This window comes from Chiloscyllium plagiosum, unplaced genomic scaffold, assembly GCF_037043375.1.
Source record: "Chiloscyllium plagiosum isolate Xiang-an unplaced genomic scaffold, Cpla_swu_hap1 HiC_scaffold_34, whole genome shotgun sequence".
Taxonomy (NCBI): Eukaryota; Metazoa; Chordata; class Chondrichthyes; order Orectolobiformes; family Hemiscylliidae; genus Chiloscyllium; species Chiloscyllium plagiosum.
This window is the reverse complement of record NW_028270172.1, coordinates 37,575,079-37,599,741: the sequence shown is the minus strand read 5'-3', so window position 1 is coordinate 37,599,741 and position 24,663 is coordinate 37,575,079. Positions and strand designations below refer to the sequence as shown.

Here is a 24,663-nt window from a genome sequence, read left to right as displayed (position 1 = left end):
TGATTTACCAGGACACCTTAATTTTATAGTTAATTGAGCTTTATATTTATTTATTTACAATAGGTGTCACTGGTAAGGCCACTGATTGCTGTTTAGAATAAAGGGGTAAGCCACTCTCTCGATCACATCTGAGTAGCTTGCTATATCACTTAAGAGAGCAGGCTGTTGTTTGCTGTTGTTTGCTATTGTTTGAAGTGACATATCGACCAGACATAAAGGAAATTAGCAAAGCAAATGGGTTTTGTTGCCAATCTGGTTTTTGCATAGTCACCCTTATTTTTACTAGTTTTCTTTTAATTTCAAAATGCTATGTAAATAATTGAATTGAATTCGCCCAGCTGGCATGCTGGGGATTTGAATTCGTAAGTCTGGATCATTAGTCCAGGCCTCTGGATTACTAATTCAGTTATAGGAGCAGGAGTAGACCAGTTAGCACTTGGGCCTATAATTTTTAAATATCCATTCATGAAATGCAGGTATCAATAGGTGTACCAATATTTATTGCCCTTCCTATTTGCCCTTGAGAAGTTGATGGTAAACTACCTTCTTGGACCACTGTAATTCATATGGCAAGCATTTTTCATAGTTAATGGCTGTTTGTGTTTGTGTTTCCAATTCCACATTCCCATTTATCCCCACTAACCCTTGATTCCCGTACTTAACAAGAATCTATCTATTTATGTAGCTCTGTCTTAATGATTCAATGATAAATATTTAAGACTCCGCCTGTACCACATTTTGAGGCAGACAGTTCCAAAGTTACACAACCCTCTGAAAGTAAATGTTTCTCCTAATTTTAAACCCATAATTCTGGATTTACCCACCAGTGGAAACATCTTTTCTAATTCCCCCTTGTCAAGACCATTTAGGATCATACACACTTCAATGAAGTCATACCTCATCCTTTGAAACTCCAGTGAAAGTAAGTCCAGACTATTCAACTCATCCTCAAAAACAACCTGTCAATTCCAGATGTAAATCTAGTAAACTGCCTTATATAACTTGAGTATAATGTCCTTACTTTTATGTTCAATTCCTCTGTTAACAAAGGATAACATCTCATTAGCTTTCTTGAGTATGCATTGCACCTGAACCTAACCTTTTGTACTCATGTACCAGAACATCCAAATCCCTCCTGCATCTCAGAGTTTTACAGTTATTCTTCATTGAAGTAATATTCTGCATTTTTTATTATTCTTGCCAAAGTGAACTTCACACTTTTCTACACTATACTCCATCACCAGATTTTTGCCCAGTCACTCAACCTATCAATGTCTGTCTGTAACTTCCTAAGTCCTCTTCAAACATACTTTTCTACCTCCGTCAGTGTCATCTGTGAATTTAACTATCATAGTATCTTTACAGTGTGGAAGCAGGCCATCCAGACCATCAAGTCCAAAGTTATCCTCCAAACAGCATCCCATCCTGACCCATCCCCCTACCCTATCCCATTAACCCTACATTTTCCATGGCTACTCCATTTAACCTACATACCCCTGCACACTATGGGCAATTTTGCATGGCCAATCCACCTAAACTGCTCCTTGGAAGGAAACTAGAGTACCTGGACGAAACCCACACAGACATGGGGAGAATGTGCAAACTCCGAGTCCCTGGCACTGTGAGATAGCAGTGCTAACACTAAGCTACCATGCCTTCTCTCCCCTCATCCAAGCCATTAATGTAAATTGTAAAAATTTGAATCCCCAGCACATACTTCTGTGGGACTCCACTCACCACATCCTGGCTGTCAGACAATGATCCATTTATGCATACTCTATTTTCTACCATTCAGCCAATCTTCTATCAGTGTCTGGATGTAATTCCCGACACCATGAGATTTTATCTTATACAATAACCTTTAATTGACATCTTATGAAATGCTTCCTGGAAGTCTAAGTACATAAATCTACAGATGACCATGCTGATATTTTTCTTTCACTCAGTTTCCAACCTGAGAAAGCTAATCAGTCAATGGAAATTTGGACCAGCAGCAAATTGGACTATGAATAAAAAAGACATTTAAAAAAACAGAAATGTTTAAATATAAGATTATCAGAGAGAAACAGCTCAAGAAAGAAAGATCAAATATATGGTTGAGTATGTCCTACACTGCACTTGTGTGTGGAAGGTGAAATTTCATTAGTGTTCCTCTACTCATCGCCTAAGAAGTCAAATTGCCTTTTCTCAAAGTTGACCTTTTTAATGTTCTAATCCAAACAATCAGCAGTTTAAATACTTATTAAAAATTCATGGAAATTATTCTATGAATAAAGCAGTATTGTATGCATTTACACATATGATTAGAAATCTGTTTTGGTGTTAGTTCATCTCAGCCAGGGCAATACTCTGAACTAGCCCTCCAAACCCAGGGAGTGGAAAGATCAGCCACACTGTTTGGCTGTAACCTATTCACAGTTACAAAATGCACATTCATGGATGGGAGTACTGGAATCATCACTATTTTTCAATGCCTCATTGTTGAATGGGCTCCTGGTAGATATCATCCATACAAGTGAATTGAAAATGTACACTCAGGAAGGGTAATGGAAGGTGATGTATTAACCCTGGACTCATGTAAAGAGAGAGGTTGGAGTAGGTGGAGAAATATACTTTCTTGGGTAGACTGAAGAGGAACTAGAAACTTGAAAATAAACAAGATGCTTGAATCACTTCTCATTCTCTTTATATTCATGATTTAAACTGCTCACCAATTAATTCTTTCTGCCCTTACTCCGATATTGATGTGTTCTCTTCCTTTGGATAGCTGCCTATTTTCATTATGATATTGATCAGTAGAGTTTTGGATGAGCTGTTATTTATGGAGGGTGGAGGGTAGGAGGCCAGACTATAAAGCACTGGAATGGTTGAGTCTCACAAAAATGAAAGCAAATTGGAGCGCTTCAGCAGCAGATAAAGGGACGCAGGAAGCAGGAGCTTCCAAACCAAGTGCAATAGAGTGAGAATCTATGTCGCCTTAGCTTTACATCATGGAGAGCTTCATGCTATGATTCATTTGGTTTGTGTGTGATTTTTGTACAGCTGCCTGGTGTGTGATGTAGCTTTCCTGGAGTCCTTGTTGCATACTCTGTTTCACATTCTCTCTTTCTCTTCCCTCCTGCCTAATCTTGACAAAACCTAGAGAAATGGACCTGACCCATATCCCAAGTAGAATGGAAATTTAGATACACTTGGGACTCATCCTCAAAAACACCTTGATGGCCAAAAAAGTTGGTTCCTAACTAGGAGTTAAAGGATTTCCTGTTTTTCTTTGACATTGTGTGGGCCATGGGAGGGGCAGCGAAGGTGGAAGTGAATCTGGACAGATTTCTGCTTTAGCAGGACCAATTCTGTGAACATCTGTCCTTATTACTGTTGCTTCCAACTGCACCCTGTTTCTATGCCACCAGGAATAATAAGCAGGAAAAGAAAATATCATTTAAAATGCTGTATAATTAAAACAAACATGATGGTTGTGTAATTCTGCCCTTTTTAGACATGTAAAAACGAATATGTGGAAGTGGTGTAATCTATCATTTAAAAAACATGTATAGGCCAATAACTTCTTGTGCATACGTTAGTGAAAAGGATAAAATCAACTCTAATTATATAAGAAAAAACATCTGCTGTTATAACTTATCTGCGTCATATGATGACACATTGGTAATGAGTCGAAATCCAATGTAGCTGATTCACAACAATGTATTAGAGTCCTACCGTGAGAAACCTCTTCAGAAGAAGCTCTGAAGGAGCATTCTTTTAGTTCCATTCATTTTCAATTTCATACAAATGTAGAAACGTAGAAAACAGGAGCATGGGTAGGCCATTCAGCCTTCAAGCCTGCTCTGCCAATCAATATGATCATGGTTAATCATCCATCTCAGCACCCTGTTCCTGTTTTCTTCCCCATACACTGATCCCTTTAGCACTAAGAACTATATCTAAATACTTTTTGAAAATACTCAACATATCTCAATTGCTTTTGGTGGCAGAGAATTCCACAGGCTCATCATTCTCTGGGTGAAAAAAAAATTCTCCTCATCTCAGTCCTAAATGGCCTAAGCCTGTCCATGGACTGTGACCTCTGATTCAGGTTTAAACTTATATTTTATTTGATAAATTTCTTGGATTAGATTATTATTGCTATGCTGACATAATTCACTTTTCTTGTATTATTGGGGTCCTTCTTACTAGTCATTAACAAACACTAGTTTAAAAAGAGGTGCTGAGATGAACAGTTTTCATCCACAAGAAGACTTTGATAAGAATCAACATTCTTTGTACACTCTAGTTCATCACTCATAACATTGCAGTCCGGAGCTCAGTCCAGATAGTCATAGAGCTGCACAGTATAGAAACTTCAGTCCACCTCATCCATGCCGATCAGATATCCTAATTTAATCTACTCCCATTTACTAGCATTTGCCCCATATCCCTTCACACCCTTCCTATTCATATACCCATCCAGATACCTTTTAAATGTTGCAATTGTACTAGCCTCCACCACTTCCTCTGGCAGTCCATTCCATACAGGCACCATCATCTGCATGAAAAGGTTGTCCCTTAGATCCCTTTAAAATCTTTCCCCTCTTACCTTAAACCTATGCCCTCTGGATTTGGACTCCCCCATCCCAGGGAAAAGACCATGTTTACTTGCCCTATCCATGCCCCTCGTGATTCTATAAACCCCTATAAGGTCACCCCTCAGCCTCCGACGCTCCAGGGAAAACAGCCCCAGCTTATTCAGCCTGTCTCTATAGCTCAAACCCTCTAAACTTGGCAATATCCTTTTATATCCTTTTTGAACCCTTTCAAGTTTCATGACATCCTACCAATAGAATAAAGATCAGCACTGCATGCAGTATTACAAAAGTGGCCTAACCAATGTCCTGTACAGTGCTTAGCATTGTTTCATTCTATCAGTGATGACACATAAGAGAAAATTGAGACAAGAGCATAAAGTCAGAAAACTGGTAGACAGAAGACGGGAGATAAGGTTAGATGAGAGGTTCATAAATTGATCTAACAGGAAGCTTTGAGCTGATATTGCTTGAGAATTTTAATTAGAGTTAAAAAAGAAGGGTGTGGTGAAGGATGAAGTGTCTGAGATTGCATGCAAAATGATGAATGATGTGGAATGCAAATGGAACAGAATGCTGGAAGTCACACACTGAGTTAGGAGGATGTAGTAGGAGACCAAACATTGTTTAAAGAACAGAAAGTGTAATATAGGCCAGCCATTCCTAGATGTCGCAGTAGAGCAAACACTCAATGGGGAACTTCAAACCTGCATCTACAGGAAAACAACACACACAGACCAAATTCTTAACTACAAAAGCAATCATCCCAACATCCTCAAACGAAGCTGCGTTAGGACATTTTTTCAATGAGCCACCATAAATTGCAGCACTGAGGAACTACAAAGAGTAGAAGAGAAATACCTATACAGCATATTCAAAAAGAACAGTCTGCCGATTTCTCAGCAACAAACCCAAACAAGCAGACACAACGCGCCCAGAAACCCTCGCCACTTTGCCCTACATCAAAGACATCTCTGAAATGACTTCCAGACTAATCAGACCTCTTGGCATAATGGTATCCCACAAACCTACCAACACACTTAAACAATGGCTAATGAACTTAAAAGACCCTATACAAACAACAAGCAAAACAAATGTCATTTACAAAATTCCTTGCAAGAACTGTAACAAACATGACATTGGACAAACAGGCAGAAAACTAGCCACCAGGATACAAGAACATCAACTAGCCACAAAAAGACATGACCCACTGTCACTAGTAACCTTACATACAGATGAAGAAGGACACCACTTTGACTGGGACAACACATCCATCCTAGGACAAGTCAAACAGAGACACGCACAAGAATTCCTTGAAGCACGGCATTCCAACTGGAAGTCTATCAATAAACACATCGATTTGGACCCCATCTACCATCCTCTGAGAAAAAGAAGCGGACATGATATCACCCACCCAAAAAAACCTACACACATAAGTAGAAAGCAGGACATACCACAGGCGCTTCACTGGAGGGTCACTGATGATGTTATTTAGTATGGTGACGAACTGTCTGAGAACAAACATTCCAGCTCAGCAAGCAAACATATCCGTAGACCAGCCATTTGATATTACTTTACAATACCATCCAGTTGCTCTACAATTCGGAGTACTCTGTCCCCAGAGCAGATGCATAATCCCGAAAGAATTATTTCCTTCAATGAATGCCTGCGCATCCTACCAATTGACATCAAATGTCTGACTGACAAAAGAAAAGAGAGCAGAAAAATACATAAGGGTGCAAAACAATGCAGTCAATTTAAAAAAGTCAAAATAAATAAACAAGAAAGCAGAAGCAAATGGAAATACAAAGTGCAAAGAATTAAAAGAAAGACGGAATCTGAAGAGAGAAAAGCAGCAACACACAAATGACAGGCATAGATAACGTAAACCATCCCATATCTTACTGTCAGCAGTTAAACTGAAGACCTACTACATATTAAAACTCTTATAAATGCCATTTGCCATCACACACTTTCTTCAATTGTGTGCTTCTTAATAATGGTTAAATTTATTCTGTAACATTTGATTGGACCTTTCTTCTCACAAGATTCATTGCCAGTTTGATTCCTTCAGAATTGCAACAGATCCCAGACAATTCCATTTAAATATTTTAACCATAATTTGGATTTACATATTACTTTTAATGAAGACAAATGTAGCACGGGAACTGGAGAGGTGAAAGCTTGATCACAAACTGCAGACCAAAAGAAGGAAGACTGGAACAAAAAGCTGGAGTCAGAGAAGCAGAGCATTTAAGAGAATGGACGGTTTTGGATGTTATTTCCTGTGGTGAAGTCACTTCTTGTTCCTTTTGTCATGGGGTGGTAGATGGGGTCTAACTCGATGTGCTTGTTGATAGAGTTCCGGTTGGAATGCCATGCTTCTAGGAATTCTCGTGTTTGTCTTTGTTTGGCCTGTCCTAGGATGGATGTGTTGTCCCAGTCGAAGTTGTGTCCTTCTTCATCCGTACATGAGGATATTAGTGAGAGAGTACAATAAGCAAAATTAATGTCATTTACAAAATACCGTGCCAGGACCGGAACAAACACTACATTGGACAAACAGCATAAAACTAGCCACCAGGATACATGAACACCAACCAGCCACAAAAAGACATGACCCTCTCTCACTTGTATCCTCAATACGGATGAGGAAGGACACGAGAATTCCTAGAAGCATGGCATTCCAACCGGAACTCTATCAACAAGCACATCGAGTTAGACACCATCTACCACCCCTGACAAAAGGAACAAGAAGTGACTTCACCACAGGAAATAACATCACCACCGGAAATAACATCACCAAACCAAAGAAACCCAAACATTTCAATAGAAAGCAGGAATTTTCAGCAGTGCTTCACCTCAGGCCCACTGAAGATGTTACCTAATAGGGTGACGAAACATCTGGAAATGAACCTTCCAGCTCAGCGAGCAACCTATATCCAAAACCTCAACCTGAGCTACAAATCTTCTCAAAATTCACTAAGAATGGATGGTGTTGGAGTGGAATAGATGAACTGAAAGATAAAGCAATTATTAGGTATAAACTTGAGCATGATAACTAAGTAGCTGTAAGAAAGTTCAAACTTCTGACAATTATTTCCACTTTCAGCCTCCTGCATTCTGTTCTTTTTATCACATGTCTTGTTTGGGTCAGTTCCAACTATCCAAGTATTGTCTGATTTCACAGCAATCAAGAAATCAAGATCTGGTCTGTAATTAATGGAGTCTTTATTTCAAGATTCCAATGTAAAATATCATTTCGCTTTAAATGAACGTACACATTTCTTCTATTTAACATTGTAAAATATTCTGCCTTCTGAAATGATAGCCATTGACTTAACTCCTTAAATTCATTTCTAAGGTTTGGGCATTGCTGGCTGGTCCAGCATTTATTGTCCAACCCTAATTGCTGCTGAGAATAAGTTGGTGAGTTGCCTTCTCCAACCACTGCAGTCCATATAGTGTAGGTACACCCACAGCACTGTTAGGAAAGAAGTTCCTGGATTTTGACTCAGTGATAGTGAAGGAACAGCAGTGATACATTTCCAAGTTAGGATGGTCTGTGGTGTTAGAGGAAATCTTGCAAGTGTTGGTGCTCACAAGTATCTGCTGCCTTTGTGCTTCCAAGTAGTAGACTTTGCAGCTTTGGAAAATGCTGTCTAAGGGTTCTTGCTGAGTTGCTGCACTGCATCTTGTACATGGTACATACTACTGGCTGTGTGATGGAGAGAATTAACATTGTTATTGGTGGACAGTGTGCCAGTCAAGCAGGCTGCTTTGTCCTGAATAGTATTAAGCTTCTTGAGTGTTATTGGAGTTGGAATTATCCATCTAAATGAACAGTATTCCATCACATCCCTGACTTATGCCTTGTATATAATTTGAAGAGTGAGGAGGTGAGTTACCCATCCCATAATTCCCAGCCTTTGGGCCACTCTTGTAGCCATAATTTTTATACAGTTAGTCCAGTTCAATTTCTTGTCAATGGCAAAATCCAGGATGTTTATTGTAAGTAGAGAGTCTGATCTAAAATATTTTCATCTAAATAGATTGGAAGCCTCAGATTTGCAACAAGAACAGTGGAGCTATTGGTAATAAATAAAATTAATGGGTTAATTCCTGAAAGAAAGTAGCTTAAGGTAGATTACACTGCATAGAAACTAAAAACTATTTTAATATCATTGATTAATTTGCCTAAAAAAATTGACATTTCCCACGGAATCTTTCCAATTTAACTGTTCAAGCTGGAGATCCAAGATGGCGGCGACTCAGCAAGCCTGAGTCTATAGTGCTCCTCCCAAGACCTAGGCAAAGTGGGTCACCCTTCTCCACCACACTCACCAAATCAATTAAAAATAGTTTTTACTTAATATAACTAGTGGTTGAGTACTAAATTTAACAGTTCATTCTCCTGTAAATGACTAGGGAGAAAGGAGCCCCTCCCCCACCCTCCCCAGCTGCAGCAGAGGAGTCTGCAGCCGCCCCAGGGGACTTACCTATGGTGGCGAGCCTCGTGGAAATAATCTCCAAACTCGACGCGAAGATCAATGCTTTCATTGAAGAGTCCCGAAGTCGATGGAATTCATTCTCGGCCGCCCTACAAAAGCACGACCGAGACAGCGAGGAAATCGAGCGCCGAGTCGGTGGGGCAGAGCTAAAGGCCGCTACCTCCGAGGCCATTGCAGAATCGGCCGTGGATCGGGTCCGGACTCTCGAGCAGCAAGTCCTGACCTTTGAGAGTCACATTGACAACCTCGAAAATCGAGGTCGTCAAAAAATATTCGTTTGATGGGCCATCCCGAACGGGAAGAAGAAGGCCAGCTTACAAGGTTCCTTGAACAGTGGCTTCCGCAGTTATTGAATCTGGAGGCTGGATCAGGCCAGGTAAGGGTGGAATGAGCCTACCAGGTTGCAATACGCAGGCCCGGCTCGAACCAGCACCCCCGCCCGGTCCTGTTCTGGCTGCAGAGCTATAAGGTGAGGCAGATGCTCTTGGAAGCCTCCAGAAATTTTGGGAAAGATCCCCAAGCCATGATTTATAAAGGATCCAAGATTGTTATTTCAGGACTTTTCCCCAGCTTTGGTCCAAAAGAGGAAGGCGTTTGATGAAGCAAAGAAGCGTTTAAGGGATTTAAACATTCAATACTCCTTGCACTACCCAGCTATACTACGCTTTAGCCATGAAGGGTCCGTATATAACTTCGGATCACCGGAGAAGGCCAAGGAACTTTTTGACTCTCTTAGACAAATGATAAGAGTTAATTGATGTTGTTTTGCTCTACCCCCACCCCAGTTTACCCCCTCTTTTTTTTTCCTTTCATTACCTTACTGTTTAATATTATCTCCGGGGGTTGGGAAGAAAGGTTTATTTATTCATCCTTTACTTAGTGATTTTCTTTCCCCCTTTTTTTGTGTGTAAATAGGCCAGGGGGTCTAGTTAATGTAGATGGGGGGAAGGTGGCTACCTTATTTTATTTTATCTTTGTCCTTGGGAGCGGGGTTGTTTTTCCCTGTTAGTTTGTATTAATATATTTAATTATTATTTGCTGAGACTGTAATTTTATAGCCATATATGTTCATATATGGTATTAACATTACCAAATATATCCAGGTGTTGGTGTTGGTGTGGGTGGGGGGGATAGGGTACTCACTGTTAGTTCTAGTTCAGTAGTATACTTGAATTTTCTTTATCCTATCGTGGGGTACCTGGGTCAAGGGTGGGGCACTGGTTGGGAGAGGTTATGATGGGTTTTTTGGAAAGGAAGTGATGCCCCCTGGGAATAAGGGGGAAGATCTCCGTTTAAATACGTTTTATACCTTTTTTTTATTATATTGATCTGAATGTACTAAAGAGCTTTTATTTTTGTGAATTTTATATGCTCTATGCTCGGGATGTTTTGGATAAATACGGGTTTTGTTGTGACCTGATGTTAACACATTCTGAGCATGTATATCACTGCTCAATTTATGTGTTATCTGTTGGTTTTTTTTTCTCTTGAATAATGTAAGAATTTTAATGATACGCTCTGGTTAGTTGTAAGTTAGATGAGTAGTTAGTTGAGTTTTGTCTTTTTTTCTCTCCTGGTATTTCTGTTTGCTTGTTTGATAGATTTTGGTTATCATTTATTTAAGATTTAACTGTATATCAATGTTTATACTTGAGATTTTTTTTTAGTTTTCTTTTGTAAACTTGTAAAAACATGTTAAATTTTCAATAAAAAATCTATTAAAACAACTGTTCAAGCTAAATGTAGTATGTATTTGGGTAGCAGAGTTTTTTAAACCTGTGTTTGATTTATTTTCAATTTTAAAAAAAGCCAAGTTTAATCCCATGAGTTAGTCTATAGCAAAGTGACAAGACAGCAGCAACTCAACAGCTCAAGTTATTACACATGTTAAACTATAGGGCATCTGGTTTGCAATCTGTTTTTCAGAAATGAAGACTACGCGTCTGCTCTGTACTGGACTGACAGGCTCTCTTTTCTGAGACTTTTTAACATTCCTAGTATATATCTTTTAGAAGGCAAAGTAAAATTGTACTCTTAGTACAGATTTTGCTCAATAAATAATTTTTCAGAGGTATGCAAACTAACAGAGAAGGAACTTTAATATTATTATTCAGTTTTTCTGTTTCTCAGAGCCTATGCTTATGTTAGCTCTCTGAAAAGGCTATCCAATTAATCCCGCTCTTTGCCCTTTCCTTTTATCCCCTGCATTTGTTTTCCTTTTCAACTTTATATCTAATTTTCTCTTACAAGTTACAATTAAATCTCTTCCCACCACCTTCTTAGACAGTGTATTCATATCATTGTAATGATCTCCCATTGCTGCTGACTCATGCTGAATACAATTTCAAAAATGCTGGAACCTGGACTATCTTGCACAAGGAGGCCATTCTTTGTTTGTGACCCCAGAATGTTACTCTGACAAACTTTCATTTGGGGAAGAAAGATACTTTAAAGATAAGACTGATTCGGTTCTCATTTTCCAACAAGTCTCTAGATGACAATAGCAAATGTGGATCCTCTCAGATTTCCCTGCCTCTCTCCTCACACGTAACCTTCTGGCCTGAGGCAATTAATAACAACCCACTGATATTCTAGATGAAGACACTCCTGGTTTGGATGACTCAGTGTGTAAAATATTTTTTATTTTGCATGAATCTAACTGACTACACAGGTACCCCTCCCTCTTTTCTTTGCAATTCTAAATTATAAAAATAGACTGCATGGAACATTGAAATAAGCAGTTTTAAGTTTGGCATCAGGAACAAGACAGCTGTTAAGGACAAGTAAATCAGGAGTCAATGCTGTTCTCTGAATTCTGAGTCTCATTGCTATCGAGTGTAAGTCAGTTTCAGAATGGAATCTGAATTTGAAGGCTGCTTTCCTCATTGAGGAACAAGGAAATTAAATGATAGGAAAATGAATCTTGTGGTGCCTTTATGTATTGACATACCAGAAAATACTTTGGGTTGAAGCTGACCAGAAATTGGCAAAGCATCATTTATGTCAAGTTTCATGAGACTTTCTCTCCACAAGGCCAAGTGAGCTTTGTTGTGCTATTGTCCCCAACTCACCTCATTAATGACCTAACATGCCCCTCAGATTCCCTATTTGTCTATGGTAACCCAAATCTCCCAGTCAGCATAGGTGGATGTATTTGCTGTTACCAGAATCTTTGACACCAGCGCAATATTTTAAAGACCATTTTGCACAAGGTCATGTACTGGCAGTCTGGGGCTACTCTGAACAGTTCATGACATTTGGCCAAGACATGGCAAATAAGGGAAATTCCCACACTGTTTTGCAGATAGGAACCTGGAGGTTCTTCTCATTAGGTGATACAGATGAGGGCCTCCAGGAGAAATAGAGGATGGAACAACAACAGACTCTGCCAGCTAGTGTGAGGATGCTACTTGGCTCAGTGCAGTCTCCAAGGTCCAGAGATACATGCAGCAATGCCACAAGAAAGCCAATGACCTTCTCTGCCTGGTTAAGTTTCACCATCTTCTCCCTGATATTGCACTCACATCCCAACAAGGCACGGGATTCAGCTCCACACCTTCTATGAAGAGAGGATCCTGGCTCTTGCCACCAAGGTCTAGGACTGATTCTGTGGTGACACAGAAACATCCATGTCTCAGTAACCAAGTAAGAAGTATTGCTCTAGATTGTTGTACTCCTCTCCCATTAGCCGCACTGTGCAGGTATTCTTAATAGGCCACAACTTCTACCCCTTGTCCAGGATGCCTTCTCTCTTTTGTCTCTTGTTGGTATGAGTGGCATTACTACAATCTCTGTGGACAGAAGCAGGCCTTGCAAGATATCGCCTCATCCACCTTTCAGGAAGAGAGCACAGAAACCATGGAGGAAGCTTTGGCACCTGCCCCCCTTCTTCAGCGCAGTCTCGCCTCCACTGACGCCCTCGCCACAATGAGTTCTTGCTAGACCTTGCCAATGCAGACTCCACTGATGCTGCCAAATACTGCACTGGCCCAAATTTGCTTCCGCCACTGCCATGAGTCTACCTCAGGCCCACCCCACCAATGTAGTCATTTCCGGTGCCGCCAGGTCTTGTACTGGTCTAAACTCACCTCCACCGCTGCCTCCATGAATCTGCACTGGATACAGACACCATGAAGCCAAACTCACCTCCACTGCAGCAGCCAAATGTCAGCTCCAGGACCACCTCAGATTACAGATTACAGATTACATTACAGATTACAGATTATATTACATTACAGTGTGGAAACAGGCCCTTCGGCCCAACAAGTCCACAGTGACCCGCCGAAGCGAACCCACCCATACCCCTACATTTACCCCTTACCGAACACTACGGGCAATTTAGTATGGCCAATTCACCTGACCCTGCACATCTTTGGACTGTGGGAGGAAACCGGAGCACCCGGAGGAAACCCACGCAGACACGGGGAGTACATGCAAACTCCACACAGTCAGTCGCCTGAGGCGGGAATTGAACCCGGGTCTCTGGCACTGTGAGGCAACAGTGCTAACCACTGTGCCACCGTGCCGCCCACGGTGGCACAGTGGTTAGCACTGTTGCCTCACAGTGCCCACTATGCCCACTATGCCCACGGTGGCACAGATGCAGAACTTGCTGTGAACCCAAATTTGTCTCCGAAGCCACCTCCACGAGTCAGCATATGCCTCACTCAAATCTATGCCTGGCCCACTTGAGTCTGCACATGGCTGCTGCATGGAGGCAAAAGTACAGGAGCAGGGATGTCTTGCTGCAACTGCACAGGGCCTTGGTAAGAGCACATTTGGAGTGCTGTGTACAGTCTTGGTTTCTTTATCTGAGGAAACAAATTTTGGTTATGGAGGGAATGAAACAAAGGTTTCGTAAATTGATTCTTGGAATGGCAGGACTGATGTATGAAAGGAAATCACATTAGTTAGCATTATATTCACTGGATAGGATAAAGGGACATCTCATAGAACTCTATTAAATGCTAACAGGATTAGACAGGATAAAAGCAGGAAGGATGTTTGAGCTGGTGGGGGAATCCAGAAATAGGAGTCACAGTTTAAGAAAATGGGGTAGGACTGGGGTGAAAAGAAATTTCTTCAACCAGAAAGTGGTGAGCTTGTGGAATTCTCTGCCACAGAAAAGGGTTCAGCCTAAAACATTAAATATTTTGAAGATGGAGTTTGGGCTAAAGATATCAAAGAGTATGGGGAGAAAGGAGCAGGATACCAAGTTAGATGATCAGCCATGATCACTTTGAATGGATGGGCTGACTGGCCTATTCCTGCTTCTATTTTCTATGTTTCAGCCATTACTGAAATTGATTTCTGATACTGTGCGAAGTGGTGAAGAGTGCCTGGGGTGAACATTTACATTGTATATAGGAGGTTAATACCTAAAGTTCACAAAGCATGTATTACTTACAGGTGTGTTTCAACTTCAGTGTTTGAGTGTCCGTGTAATACTATTCCCCTTTGAAGGTCTTCACATTGTCCTCACTTGAAGCCCCCTCCCTCATAGAATGAGATACTTAACCCACTCATTCCAAGTGTGGTGACACTTGTTAGTTACTTCAAGATGGAAAGAAACATGGAAGGTGGTGGTGAGATGCCTTCTTCAACTGCTGCAGTCCATGTATTGTAGGTAGACTGTTAGGGAATAATTCCAGGATTTCAACCCAACATCATTGAATGAACAACAATAAGTTTCCAAGTCAGAATGGTGGGTAGCATGGAGTGGAACTTGCAGGTGATGGTATTTCACTTTATATTCTGCCCGTGTCCATGTAGATGGTAGTAGTCATAATTTTGGAAGGTCTTGTCTCAGGGTTTTTGGTGAATTTCTGCAGTGCACCTTGTAGATTGTACACACTGCTGTAAACAGCTACAGTGGTGGAAGGAGTGGATATTAGTCATGTGGTGGCAATCAAGCAACTGATTTGTCTTGGATGGTGTCATGCTTCTTGAGTGTTATTGGAGCTGCACTCAGCCAAGTTATTGGGGAGTATTCCATCACAATCCTGACTTCTGCCTTGTGGATGGTTGACAAACATTGGGTAGACTAGTTGGATTGGACCCACAGGGCTGACTATGGCCAACTCTCCAAACTGTAGAGGTACAGACCCTTGACAGTGATCATTCAGAGCAGCCTACTGACCATGCCCAAACTCCTGGACTGATATTGGAGTCTTTGTCCTGACTGACCAAAGGCTGTCTCTCTTGACCTGATTGAGAGGACTATATCCCTTAGGCATTGATACATAGTTCCTTGATTGACACACATGCAGTGTGTTTGACTCATAGGTGGCTGGTGCATGATGCAAATGTGAGATTGATACTGTACAGCAACATGTTCACCCCTTTGAGTGATGATTACTGGTAATTATTACAAGCTGCCTGCTTTGTGTCTGTGCTGAAAGACAAAGCAGGATAAATATACTGTGAGCTTTTAAGCTTTGGCTAAGGGGACAAAATGCAAAAAGGCAAGGCAGATATGCTCTATGCATCATAGTAGGCACAAAGTGAATGAGTGCTAAGAGAGCAAGTGGGCAGTCTTGAGTTGCAACTTGGTCCAATACATGAGTCTCCTTGTATGTAAAGTGGCCTTGCCACAGCATTTCAATAAAAGGTGACAGTGCGCTCCAAAGTGTAGCATTAAAGTGCAGAAGCATACTGTAAGACATGTGCCATGATAATGCAGAAAGGCTGATATACATAATCATGGGGTGTGTGGGTACCATGGAAGGTCTCCTGAATCTCCAGATACCTGCTCATACTATCATGTTCAAAATCTCATTGGCTAGTTCTTTTGTAGTGGGCGGCAGAATAAGAAACTCCATAGTAACAAGGTGAGTTTAAGCAATAAGGAGGCGGTAGGCCTCTGCTGTTTACTAATGACAATCTTGTCTTGCTACCAACACTTAGTTTGAAAATTGGATAGTTTTTGCTCTGGATATTGAGAAACTCACTCGATTTTCTGAACTTTCTCGCCATGGTCAACATAGTTCAGGAGCTGGTAAGATTCTACTCTATTTATTTCAGGATGTGCACACAATAACTAGTGTGTGCTATCAAGAAAGCTTCCTTAGAAGAACTGAAAATGGTTAGAGGATACACACATTTCTTTGTTATTATTCACGCTGAACTGTGTGCCAGGAAACAAAATGCTTATCTATTCTAAAAAACTTTGACAAAACATTTTATTAAAAGTGATGTAAATACTTTCAGCACAATATGCATATTAAGGCATCCTGAGGTTGTGAGAAATACCATGTAAATGGAAATCTTTTCTTTCTTTCTTTCCTGAAGTTTATTTTTAAACACACTTCTTTCCAAATGAAATTGTCACATCCTCCCTACAATGTCATCTTTGACTCAAATCATTTTCAGGTGTATTTTGCCTGGCAGTCTGACTTGATCTTGCTCAGCACCATGCTGCACAAAGCTGAATGGAGCTGACAGCTGGCCATCTATTGGTAACCAGCTGTGAATCTTCCAGCCTCTATTTTAGAATTTTTGAATATCAATAAAAATCCTATGATGTGTAGATATATTTATTCTTTTGGATTTCTATACTGTAGTTATTTAGTACCTGAATGGCATTTTCCTTTTAATATTGTTCCTGTCTATTATTATCCAGTTAACACAGCCTTGCTCAGGCCACAGTGCTGATAAGGCTGTTTGAAAAGAAACCACTCCATTATTCAGTGAACACAGAGCAAAATATTTGAATAAGTATCTTGTAATACTGGTAAATTATTAATTGAAACAGATGTCCACAGCTGTTATGTATTATATTACAGATAAGATAAGCATAGTACACCTGCTATGTGTAAACAAATCAGGCTATCTACTCCACAGCACTTGAAGTTATACTTCTCAATAAAGGTGTTACATTTTTAACGAACTAAGATTAATCTGAAAAAACTTTAATGTGGGCATTCTCAATAAAGTATTTGTTATTCAGTACTTACATCTGGTTTAAAGTTAGCAACAGCTGAACACACAAAGTGATATGAATCTATGTAATTAGCTTTGCTTTTTACTGCATAATAAAGATTCAGTTTTTTAAAATACTTTTCCTGAAGGCATTTTTTTATTGGATACTACCTTCTGTACTTGCTCATTTTGAGGGTTGTATTGTGATTAAGATTAAAATTTGCATCGTGTTTTATAAATAGGTTTTTTTTAGGTTGACACGCTGAGTGGTTGAACTTGTTTTACTGTTATTTTATTATTTCTTCACAGGAGTACACAAAAGTTTAGAAGACAAAAGTGTGCAGGTGTGCACATAAGTATGAAAGTATTTTGGCAGGATAGTTGCTTTAATTTAGTTCCTAATTTGTTTCTGTATTATGGAAAACAATGAATAGATAATCAGCCTACTCAGATAGAAACCACACTGTCCAACCTCTCAACTGTTAATGGTTAACTGGTTACCCTACAAAGCTATTCTAGTTGGTTGTTTATATGGCTAGTCAGTCACAATCACACTTTAAACCCTCATTTACACATTACTATTATTCCTTACCAAAGTGGTCTTGGATGTCTGGATTATCAATTCAACTCTGCTTTGAATCAATAGATATATAGTTAGATATATCTTCATTTATTTGATTTTTTAAAAAACTATAGATTTTAAATGTGACTTAGGCAGAAAATATTGAGGCTGCAATATGAGAAACAGATGGAGCACAACCTATAACGATTTCTGATACTAGAACCGAATGGTTCAGAATGACATAAAATATCCCAGCAGCTTGCAAGCATTTATTCAACCCTCAGATTAGGTTACAGTCTTAAAGTCACTACTTGATATCTGATATTTGATAGAACACATATATATCATTGGTATTTATTTCATGGCCAAAGCACATGCCTTTCCTGCTTATTATTATGATCACTCATACAACTTCTTTATATTGAATGGTAAGGATGAATCAAATCCCTAAGCCAGTGGTTCCTAAATATGTTGCTCATAATTTACATTGTGAATTTCTCCTCTTTCAAAGCAACAGTGCTGATTGTGAAGTGGAGACTCAGCACACTGTGGCTGGTATGAGTTGCCTTGATTCATGGGGGAATGAATACTTCCCTTGCTATGGTTCAGAGAGACATGGCCTCAAGGAATGAGTTCAGTGGCCCCAATGCTCCTTCCATTAGAGCCTGCAAAACGATTTTACATCCAACTGTGCAAGTAGGTGGCACACCAGTTTAATGTCTCATTGAAATTACAGTATCTCTGATAGCACAGTGCTCCGTCAGTCCTACATTGCAGAATACGCCTTGATTTTATGTATTCAAGTCACGGGGTGAGATCTGAATCTTGGATGATAGAAGAATTGGAGGTGATGTCATCAAAATATACAAAACTGACACAGTAGGTGCTGAGGTGATGGAAGTAATGGTGAGTGATATGACTTAATCAGGTGAGAATTTAAATATCAAATTTTCAATGTTGAGTAAAACTCACCTAGATAGCTGGTGGCAAAAAGCTTATTTCAATGTATTTGCTTTTCATTATTAGTACAACACAATTAAGTAACATTGCACTGGTAATTTTTGTCTCCACAAGCGAGACACTTGACAGTGCCAAAGTTCTACTGGTGAAGCAGAATGGGTACCTTACAACTTGTCTTATCAGTTCAAGTTTGTGAGAAGATTTGTAGCTCGGGTGCTCGTTGTTGTGGTTCTGTTCGCTGAGCTGGGAATTTGTGTTGCAGATGTTTCGTCCCCTGTCTAGGTGACATCCTCAGTGCTTGGGAGCCTCCTGTGAAGCGCTTCTGTGATCTTTCCTCCGGCATTTGTAGTGGTTTGAATCTGCCGCTTCCAGAGAACAGCCAGGGAATTCCTAGAGGCATGGCACTCATCCACAGATTCAATCAATAAGCACATCGACCTGGACCCAATATACCGACCACTGCAGCGGACAGCTGGAACTGACAACCGGAAGCGGCAAATTCAAACCACAACAAATGCCGGAGGAAACATCACAGAAGCGCTTCACAGGAGGCTCCCAAGCACTGAGGATGTCACCTAGACAGGGGACGAAACGTCTGCAACACAAATTATCTTATCAGTATCAATGCAGCTCATGCAAAGGCTGTGCAGGTTATCTAGCTTCTCATAAGAAACCAAATCTCCTGCTCAAAATGATCAAAGCGCATATTCTTCCTGTCCTCTTCATCCATGCAACTTGGCATTAGCAAAGCAATACCCTCACAACAATATAATGCTTGGTCTTAGCCCAAATCAGCAGTTAATGATATATTTTGGAGGTAAGGATCAGTCAGGCCTTGCATGCTTCTGGGAAAACATTTTGTGCTTAAGTACAGTCAGAAATCTAGGGCTGACATGGAGCCAGGCATCTTCTGGACCTCAGTCTGTTTTTTTAGTGCATTGAGTCTTTAGCACTTACTTAGAATGAAAGCCTATTATGGGTCTTAGCTAGTTTTTTAGTGCACAAGATCTTTGGAAGTGCTTTGGATGCAGGCAGAAGAAAAGGCAGGCAGCTTGTGGCCCTTTGGAGCTTGGAAGAGATGGGGATGACTTATCACCACTGGCACTACATCAATGTCAGAGCTGCAGCATGTCTCAGCATCTTACATGGGAAACACAACACATTGCTTGGAGAAAGTGGTGAAGTGTGAAAGTCAAAGGGGAGGGGTGTTTAGTGGGGTGGTGTCCACAGAAACAGGAACTCAAAAGGGAACATAAAGAAAGTGGGGGGAGGGAAATAATTTGTGGGTCACAGGCAGAGTTTGCAAGACATTCACACAAACACAATGTTGGAACCATGCCTTGTGGGACTGAAAGTACAATGAATTCATAAAATGGCTGGGACCACATTCAAAGTGGGATGAGTAAGTTACTTATTTTTCTTCCAATTGGTGCAGAGTTTGCAATATTCATTTTGAGGCCCTGCAATAAGTCAATCTTCCTTCACTGATTAAGCAATGTTATCCATCTGCCCAATTCTCACTTCATCTGGACATCAGTAATTGTCGTAGAATGCAGAGAACAAATCATGGCCTCAAGTAATCATGGACATAGCATTGTGCTTACAGCATATCTCCTTGTTTTGTAAGCTCAACACACTTTACCGTAATAAGGTGTTTTAAAGCTAAATCACTTGTTACTATTTGGCAAAGACAAACTGCAGCAAATACAAGAAGACAATGCATCACAGCTGCCACATCCTCACATAGACAATTAAATCTGCAAGGATGTGAGCTATAATGTGGGAGGGAGGTGGGGATCTCACAGTGACTTACTGGCAGAGGTCTACTTGCAAAGAAGTATAGACACTTAGGTTCTTTACTGTGCATTTGGAAAAGACATATACTTCAGAGCTCCTTATTGAGGCATGACAGTGACCTCCTTGGAAAGTTCCATGCCACACTGTGAGACCATGAGCAGCACGGTGGCACAGTGGTTAGTACTGTTGCCTCACAGCGCCAGAGACGCAGGTTCAATTCCCACCTCAGGCAACTCTCTGTATGGAGTTTACACATTCTCCCCGTTTCTGCGTGGGTTTCCTCTGGGTGCTCCGGTTTCCTCCCACAATTCAAAAAATGTGCAGGTTAAGTGAACTGGCCACACTAAATTGCCCGTAGTGTTAGGTGAAGGGGTAAATGTAGGGGAATGGGTCTGGGCGGGTTGCGCTTCGGCGAGTTGATGTGGACTTGTTGGGCCGAAGGGTCTGTTTCCACACTGTAAGTAATCTAATCTAATCTAAACCATAACATTCAGCTCAATTCTTTAGGATAGGAAGGCTTAGGCACCTCTTCAAAAACACTACTTCATCCCTCTGATGAAGGTTATCTGCTCATAGAGCTGAAAGGTTCAATTCCATGCCTGTTTTTCTTGTGGCCTAGCCCTAGTGACAAAAAAATCATAGGAGACTGGCTAAAATAACTTCAGCAACCCCAACATGGGCAGCAATTTCTAACAGCTGCCACACAGTCCCAAAGGGATAAGTAGCAGATGAAGATCTACCAAAGAGGTCCAGAGTAATGGTGAGAATGCATGTTCATAGGGTTTGTTGCTGTTATATGCAAATATCTAAATGGCAATGCCACAGAAGTTTAACGCTGACTAATTCATCATCTCCATGCTATTGCTAGATGAGGATTTGTGTTCAAATCATCCCAGCTAGGCTTTAAATATAGCATCAGAGGTTTGGAAGCTAGAAGATCCTGACTGTGGTGATCATTTCTATCTCACTTAGAGTCAGAATTCACCAAGTAACATGCTGAATACCTCACCTGTGTAAGTAACAAGCTGAGAATGAGCACAAGATAACTCCTTCCATGCTATGGTGCACATGATACCATGAAATTAATTGGCTGCTGTTCTAAATTCAAATTAGAAAATTCTGACCTTTGAGGACTAAATCAGTGAAGTGGTGCTAAACCTTTATAAAGCCCTGATTAGGCCCCAATTATTGCACCCAGTTCTGGTCACGACACTTTAGAAAAGATGTGGTCGGCATGGTCGGGTTGGACCGAAAGGTCTGTTTCCATGTTGTACATCTCTATGACTCTATGTGGAAGCTCTTGACAGGAGCCAGGGGAGATTTATTAGAAAGGATCCAAGGATGGTATTTTTCTTACAAGATTGTGTTAAAAAACTGAGATTGTTCTCCTTCGAGTCAAGGAGATTGAGGAAATATTTCATGGAGTGTACATGAAAAGTTCTTTTCATGAGCTGATTGTACAAGGATAGGGGGCACAAATTTAAGATTTTAAACGTGAGATGCAAACAGAATTTGAAGAAAAAATGTGTGAGCTGTGCTGACCTGGAAACTTATGCCCACAAAAAAAATTAAATGGGCACTTGAAGGAAATTGATTTGAAAGGCTTTAGGGATCAAGCAGAGGAGTGGGACTGACCTGGATTACTCTTTGAGAAGCTGACATGATGGCCAAATGACCTTTCCTGTGCAGCAAATGATTCCATGAATCTTGGCTAGTATCTCTTCCTCAATTATTATTACCAATTTCTGATTTACTGGTCATTCATTTAATTGCTATTAGTGGGATCTTGCTGTATATAAATTGAGTGCAGTGTTTGCATATATAAGTCCATTCGCATAAAGTGCTTTGAGAGGTTTCTGTTTCTGAGCAATGTGATAATGTACAACCTAAATGTGAGTGTCTCCTTTTTTGTTAAGGACCTTATTTTGAATGAGGATTTCATTGTAAATACAATTCTGGTTTTCTTGTTAGTTTTATTATTTTTGTATAAGTTACATTGTTTTTTGACTTTAAAGGTTATCCCATCAATTCATAATGGAGCAGGTCCATATAATGTTTAGCAATACTGTGCTAGAAAATAACTTGTAATAATTTATAATTAAGGGACATAAAGTTTTATTTTATGTCTTTCAACTCTTCATGACATCTGGAAGCATCTCACAATCCTTCAATTATTATTAAAGTATAGTAACTTACTTTATTTGGAAAAGCACAATACTATCCCACAAATAAATAATTGGGATAAATAATCGGATAACGTCTTTGGTGTCATGGCTATGAGGTGAATACTCAAGAACTTACCGTTTTTATTTGATAAGTGCCACATTTTTTTCAACAAGGGGAAGGAGTCTCACATTAAAGATTTCATGTTGAATAACACAACACTCTCTTAATTGTTGCACTGAAATATTAATTCAAGATGATCTCCTTAAATTGCAGCATGTGGACTGAATGCAAATATTTCCAAATGAGAAACAAGAGAGCCTCCACTGAGGCAAACATAACAAAGATTAATCAATCAGCAATGCTATCTCATCAAATAATGCTGAAATAAGTGACAAGATAACTGCCACAGTTGTTCAGCCTTCCGTCTTGTATCCTTTGTAAATGTCAGCTCATTGAAAACTCCTGTTGCCTAATTTGCAATTCACCCCCTACCCCTCAACACACTTTCATGTTTGCTGACCTACATTAGCTTCAGATCTGGCAGTCTTGACTTTAAGATTTTTATCCTTGATTTACAATCCCTGCATGGCTTTACCACTCTCTACCTCTGTAAGCTTCTTTCGCCCTACAATCCTCTGAAATCTCGGCTTCTTCAATTCAGACCCTGTCGTTTTTTTCAGTCCACCACTGGCAGCTGTGATTACAGCCTCCTAGGCTGTACGATATACAATTCCTTCCCCTATATGTCTCTGCCTGTCCTCCTTTAAGATGTTTCTTTATATTTACCTCTTTGGTCAAACTTTTACTTACATTTTCTAAATTCTCCTTTCATGTCCTGTTAATTTTTATTTGATAATTTGTTATTTTATGTGAAGTGGCTTATTTATTAGGTTAAATGTCCTATGTAAATGGAAGATGTTATGTTAATCCTACTACAATGCAAACTAATTTATTTGTTAACTGATGAAGTATTTTTGAGATGAAAAGACAATGATGCCTCTTTAACAAATTAGCTTCAATAAATAAATTATTTATAATTATTTATAAACAAATTATTAATCATTTATTTATTAATTAGCTTCAATAAATAAAATTATTTAGGACAAATAATTGTGCTATCCATTGTCCCCTTATTTCTGACAATAACTATTGACAATATGGCTGACTTGGAAGGGTGCTGTTTAATACAAGTGTGCAGGTGAAACCCACACAATTTCTAACATGCCATCTGAATTCCAAGATTTCATTGCAATGCTAACTCAGTTCATTTTTTACATTATGTTTAATTTGATTGTTAGCTAGTACCTTGTTTTGAATTGTAAAATACACACTGACAATTGATGTGTGCTTTCTACACTTAATGTGTAGCCATGCTCATCTGAATGTTAATATTCTCTGACTTCAAAGGATATTAACAAATATTTAATCCATGGTTGATTATCTAGATTGATCATTACTTTATGCATATTATTATAGATAATCCTTCTCCAAGCATTTTTTCTTTCCAATTTACAAGAATATTGATCCATATTCTACTTCATAGAATGGTCATAGATATCAAACAAAGTTCATATTACAATAAATTTTCCTTAAATTGTAGTAGTGTTTTTTTCTTGCATATAAAAAGAACAATTTGTTATTATCAATTCATTTTAGGAGTCTTATTAGATCTGTAAAATGATTAAGTGTTTAACTGAACATGTTGGAAATACAGTACTTATACCTTGTTAGTGAGAAGTAAAAATGCCTAATCATCCCAGCTGAAGAAATATAATTTCCTGATTAAGGAATTTTCAAAACACCTTGGTAAGAAATGAATATGTCATGTTAAAATATGAGAGATGGAGGCTTTGTGGAGTATTGGTAGTGCCAATTCCATAACTTGATGACCAAGGATTAACACAGCCAAATAGGTGTAGTATCACCTGTAAACCATTTTAGCAAATGGCTGGCAGTAAGTATGGGAGAGTGTTCTTGTTAGTCATGTGATGGAAACAAAATTGGAACTTCCATCATCACTATTTGTAGCTGCAGGATGCATGAGAAAGTGTATGTTGCCACAATAACTCAATCATTTCTGAGGGGACAGAGATTCTTAATTTAGTTGGCACTTTGGTCTATACGGATCAAGTTTTTGCCAACATTGTACAGTTCAATCTTTGTTCTG

General features: G+C 39.6%; 1 long non-coding RNA gene and 1 pseudogene across 16 annotated transcripts in view; one reads left to right on the top strand and one right to left on the bottom strand.

The window, feature by feature from the left end:
* LOC122564379 (uncharacterized) overlaps positions 1–24,663 on the bottom strand; it is a 231,353-nt gene that overhangs the window by 83,767 nt on the left and 122,923 nt on the right. The gene's annotated exons all lie outside the window — the stretch shown is intronic.
* LOC148141140 (uncharacterized) lies at positions 9,001–9,689 on the top strand (annotated as a pseudogene).